We start from the raw sequence: 6160 nt of genomic DNA, 5'->3' as shown, positions 1-6160 counted from the left end.
CATAAGGTTCCATTATGTTCCAGACATGATCTGATCACTTTGAGATTTCATTATCCAGGACCTTTGTTACCTAGTAGCTTGCCGTCCCAAGCCACTTGGTTTGGTACCTTAGATGTGTAGCTGCGCAGCCTTTTCTCAATGTCTGGTACGGTTTCTCTTATCATGAACTCGGATCTGTCTATGCACCTTTCTCTTTTCTTTTCTATCCGAAGTTCCTTTATCTTTATGGAACACTTGGTCTATCTTGTATAGACTCTTATAGCAACTTGATTATGTCTCTTCTAGGACGTTTCATTTGGTGCTAAGCTGGTTATGACTTAGTCATTCTTTTCGGGTCAGTGTCTGGCATCTCGATTAGCTTCTCAATAGCTTTGTATAATATTTCTTTGGACGTCTTATATCATAATGTATAGTCCGAGGATCTTGCCAAGACAATGATGGTTAAAACCATTCTTATCATTCCTTTACTCTTTCTTTATCCAGCTTATAATCTTTCTCCTTTAATGTTTGGATAGTCGGATGCTTTTGGTCATGCAATCCGTACCTGGCCACTATTTTAATCACCCATGTTTTGGCTCAAGCTTTCTTTGAATTCATGGAGAAAGTAATACTCCTATCCAACATATATTCCCAATCCTCTTCTGAGGTTCCATCTTAGACGGCACATATATGTATGTGGTGGTTTTATTTCAGAATCTCTTAAGATGGTTTGTCTGGTTTTAATGACCCGTATTCATTCTTTAGATGGGAATATCTATGCTCACTTATATGGCCTGATGCATATGATCTTATTATCATTCTGTACATGTAAATTCATTATGTCCCCAAGCATATAGGTAATGGCCGAACCTTTTATAGGTAATGGTCTTTCCGGCCGGTTATGGCCTTTGCGGCCAGGCTGTTGTCTCTCATGGTCTCTTCGGCCTCTTTGGCCGAGTCATGGACAGTGTGCGGCCAAGCCTGCACTATTCAGACAAGTCACGGCCAAGTCATGGCCAACCTGTTTATAGGTGATAGCCTCTTTGGTTTGGCCGTTTGTATCATGGCCTCTCTTTGGTCGGGTAATGGCCCTTTATGGCCGAGTAATGGCCAAGCCATATAACATGGTCTTTAGACCATAGTACACGAACTTGTAGTATTGATCATGGGTTTATCCTCTCTCCCCCTCATGACCATACTATAAGGTCGTGGTGCTTTGGGATTATTAAGCCTAATGAGTTTCCCTTTGTGTACATGTTTCACAACGTGAGATCTTTATGGGATAACTCTGTGCCTTTTCAATTTCTTTGCATCAAGTTTAAACTTTAGGATGGCTAATCCTATCTTGCCATATAGTGTATAATTTCGTGGGATATATCATTATAGTCACTACTTCTCTTGCCTCTTTTATCATACTGATCCTTAGCATAGTTTAAATCAGTAGGGATCATTGGTATAGTTTTCGATCACTTTCTTTCAAGGTCTTAGGCGATTTTTTCTTTCAAAATCTGAAGGAACTTGTTTCCTTCTAGTTTGTCCATTGTTTCTTATTTGGAAACCATTCATTATAACTCAATGGACCACGTTTCTTTGGGTGTATATAATGCCTTATAGGCAAATGCCTTAGCCATAGTTTCTTACTAGGCTTTCTATACCTTTCATGATTTCTTACTCGGTTTTATGCCCTTTAGGCAACTCTTTAAAACATTCATATGTTCAAGTAAGATCAGGCAAGATTTAATAAACTCAAGACTAATACCTTTGTATATAAAAATCGTGAATGATCCTTAGGTTAAAACACAATTGCAATCATAAAGCAATAAGACTAGTCGTATCGAAAATTTGGTCTCTGCCAGAAGCAGACATGTGATCAGGTCAGTATAAGTGGTGAAGCCTTAAACAAGACTAAAATTTTCGGCCACAAAGTCTCAGCATCGAGACTGTCTTAAACAAGACTGAGTTGTACTCATCCATGACTTTGTAATCCAAGAATCTTAGATTCTTCTAGTCATTTCTAGCCTTTGGAAGCAACACTGTTTTCTGGTGGTAATTTCTATGCTGTAAAGCATACCCAAAGTCTAGTGGATTTTCCATAGTGATGTACTGATCTTTTAGACCTTCAATGAGATGATGGAATCCTGTACCAATTCATTCTCATTGTTTTCCTTGGTGATTGTATCACCAAATCCCTTTTCGATATCTGAGTCACATTGTCATTTAAAATTTTAGGTTCACAATGTGGCTCATGCAGCCGCATGATATAGCAAGCTCGGCCACAAACAAGTTCTTACGCATCTATGAAAACAATCGATCATGGTGTGAGTCAGGTCACACGGCCATGTTAGTGTGATACAACAATCCTAGAGATTGGTTCATGATACAATCCGGTTTATATATCAATCCGGATATAAGGCCATACTGCTTTGCAATGTAATGCCTTAGACTTTCACGATTATTATGTGATACAACGATCTTAAGGATCGGATCATGATGCAGTCCGGGTCATGTGACTATCCGGATGCTAGGCCACACGGCCTCTTAGATATGTATTAAGCCACACGGCTTTCAATCTATCAAGGGCACAAGGCCACGTGTGTGTGCAATGCATTAGACCTTATGGTCGTCCAATATGATTCATGACAAAACACAATGCCACACAATACATATCAAGTTTACCAATTTCAAGGTTGGTAATGTTTCAACTAGATTTTAGAATCAATCAATCTAGCAACCTAACACTCAGAAATCATTTTTAAACTTTCAATCTTTTAAGACTTTTATTAGATTTAAGATTTCAAAACCTTTTAGGAAATCAAAACGAGATTTAGGATCTTAAAACTTTCAAGTAGCCGATTAAGGGTTTCAAGGCTTTTAAGGATTTCGAATTTAGAGATTAGATCTATCAATCAATCTATCAATCCTAAACCTCAATCAATCAAGATTTCAATCAAGCAAGAACACTTTTAAAATCGGATTCTAGCTTTTAAGGTTTAGGGTTTTGATTCCGGGTTTCTTATAATTTAAATCAGAAACAATAAAACAATCAAACATGTTCTAGTTGGAATCGATTTCAATCTAGTGATTATGAGATGATCAATTTTAATTCCTATTAATTTTAGGGTTTGATCAAGAACTCTTTTTATGTTTGATCACTAGGTTCTCAGATTAATCGGTATACCTCTGTTTGTAGGGTTGAACCGGACCACCAAGATGGACGGATAAACCTCGGACGCGTGCTGTCTGTTTCGCGAATGCAAGCTTATCTGGATTGCGAGCTGTCTCACTTGGAACGTGGACTGGCTTTGTTTTGAACAGGGAGCTGAGGACGTCTAGGATCAGAAACACCTTAGGGCTGGATCTGATCGGATGTATGCAAGCCAGAACTCAAGCAAGAACAATTTAGGGTTCTTCGCACTAACTCCTCTTCAGCTCATGAAACAATAAAATAAGGAGTGTTGTGAACAATAGGGGAATTCGTGTGTCTCATTAATTAATCAAAGTGTTCCCTTATATAGGGGATTACAAGATATGGATAAAAGGAAATAGTACATATCCTTATCCTAAAGTAAAAAGGAAAACCTCTTATAGATAAACATGAAGAGAAAAGGAAACTCCTAAATCTAAGGTCGGTCCAATGCTTTGGCCGCCTCTCTCTCTCTCTCTTGGACGCGGTCTTGGTCTTGGGCCTGGACGCGGTCCGTTCTTCCTTTACATGGTTACTAGCTATCCACTTTGTTCTTAACACTCCCCCTTGGATGCTATAACCATATGGGCTTGTACCATGCACGATGTTGCCTCGTTAAAACCTCTCTAGGAAAACCAAAAACCCAAGGTGGGAAAAAATGGAAACCATAGACAGGAAAAAGAGTACAACGCATGATACTCCCCCTGATGAAGGCATCACTGAAGATCCTTCAGCCGGCGCATCCCTATCTGATGAACCAGCTTCCTGTGTGTTGAGGTAGGCAGAGACTTGGTGAAAAGGTCGGCTGAGTTGTCGCTTGATCGAACTTGAACTACTTGAACCTCCTTTGTCTTCTGCAAGTCGTGGGTGAAGAAGAACTTGGGCAGGATGTGCTTGGTCCTGTCTCCCTTGATGTATCCTTTCTTGAGCTGAGCAATGCACGCCGCATTGTCTTTGTAGATGATCGTTGGTTCCTCCTTCTCTTGTCCCACGGCCAGACCACTCTCTCTTAAGACATGGCCGGTCATGTTCCTCAACCAGACAAGCTCCCGGCTTGCCTCATACATGGCTATGATCTCGGCATGATTGGATGATGTGGCTACTAAGGACTGCTTGGTAGAACGCCAGCTTATTGCGGCTCCACTATGTGTGAATACATATCCCGTTTGAGATCTAGCCTGGTGTGGGTCAGATAAGTACCCAGCATCTGCATATCCGACCATGTTCTCTCCTGGCCGGTTAGTATAGAACAAACCGAGATCCTTTGTTCCTTGTAGATATCTGAACAGATGTTTCACTCCGTTCCAGTGCCTTAAAGTCGGACAAGAACCAAATCTTGATAGTAAGCTCACGGCAAAGCTTATGTCCGGTCTAGTATGACTAGCCAAGTACATTAAGGCCCCAATGGCACTTAGGTAAGGCACTTCCGGTCCGAGTGCTTCCTCGTCCGGCTTCTTTGGTCCGAATGGGTCCTTCTCAAGGTCTAAGGCCCTTACGACCATAGGACATGGCAAGGGATGAGCCTTGTCCATATAGAATTGCTTGAGTATCTTTTCTGTATAAGTTTCTTGGTGCACAAGGATGCCATTCTCTTTATACTCAAACTGTAATCCCAAACAAAACTTAGTCTTCCCTAAGTCTTTCATCTCGAATTCTTTCTTTAGACATTCAACTGTTTGGGAAATCTCTCCAGAGGTTCCTATAATGTTCAGGTCGTCCACATAGACAGACATGATCACGTAGCCCTTGCTGTCAAACTTCTTTATGAATATACATGGACTTATTGGATTATTCTTATAACCTTCTTTCACTAGGTACTCGGATAATCTGTTGTACCACATTCGACCTGATTGCTTTAAACCATATAAGGCTTTGTTCAACTTTATGCAATGTTGTTCTCGAGAACCTTTCTTGTCTTTGAGCTCAATGCCCTCTGGAACTTTCATATGTATCTCATTATCCAGTGGTCCGTATAGGTATGCAGTTACTACATCCATTAGGCGTAAGTCAATATTTTCTTTCACTGCCAGACTGATTAGATATCTCAGTGTAGTTGCATCCACCACAGGGGAGTAAGTCTCCTCATAATCTATTCCAGGTCTTTGGGAGAATCCTTGTGCTACAAGCCGTGCTTTGTATCTCACTACTTCTCCTTTCTCGTTTCTCTTCCTTACAAAGACCCATTTGTATCCCACTGGTTTGACATCTCTTGGTGTCAATGTTATAGGGCCAAAAACGCCTCTCTTTCTCAATGATTCTAACTCCACGTTTATAGCTTCTTTCCACTTGATCCAATCTGATCTTAGCATGCATTCTTGTATGGACGTGGGTTCTAGATCCTCATCTTTATCCATGATCTCAAGTGCTACCTTGTATGCAAATAAATCATCAACGTTGATATCTTTTCTGTTCCATTGTTTTCCAGACATAACATGGTCTATAGAGATCTCTTGGTTGTCCGGCTCTTCTGTCCCGTGAAGTCCAGCGTCCCGGACCTCACTTTGAGGAACGGCCGGATCATCGGGTGTGGCTGGTACGCATGGCTCGACCGTCCTGGTCGGCTCGACCGGTCCATCTATGTCCTGGACGGTTTCTTTGATGCTCTCGGATCCAGCACCTCTCTTGGACTTCCGAGGTTGTTTGTCTTTGGAACCAATTGGTCTACCACGTTTTAAACGTTGCTTAGACTCTGTAGCCACTTGACATTGTCCATCTTGGACGTTCAATCTTATGGGTGCATTACAAGCCGGGTTGTGTGACATTGTTACTCTATTTGGGTCAGCAAATGTATCTGGCAACTTGTTAGCTAGCTCTTGTAGATGTATAATCTTTTGGACTTCTAGATCACACTCTCTAGTCCGAGGATCTTGCCAAGATATTGATGGTCTAAACCATTCTAAATCTTTTGAAATCAACCGGCTGTTATCTCCCCCTAAGGACGGATATTTGGACTCATCAAACTGTGAGTCTTCGTATCTGGCCTTAAACAAATCACCG

The sequence above is a fragment of the Brassica napus genome, unplaced genomic scaffold (genome assembly GCF_020379485.1).
Source record: "Brassica napus cultivar Da-Ae unplaced genomic scaffold, Da-Ae ScsIHWf_1742;HRSCAF=2372, whole genome shotgun sequence".
NCBI lineage: Eukaryota > Viridiplantae > Streptophyta > Magnoliopsida > Brassicales > Brassicaceae > Brassica > Brassica napus.
The sequence above is the reverse complement of the archived record's forward strand: the minus strand, read 5'-3'. Positions refer to the sequence as shown.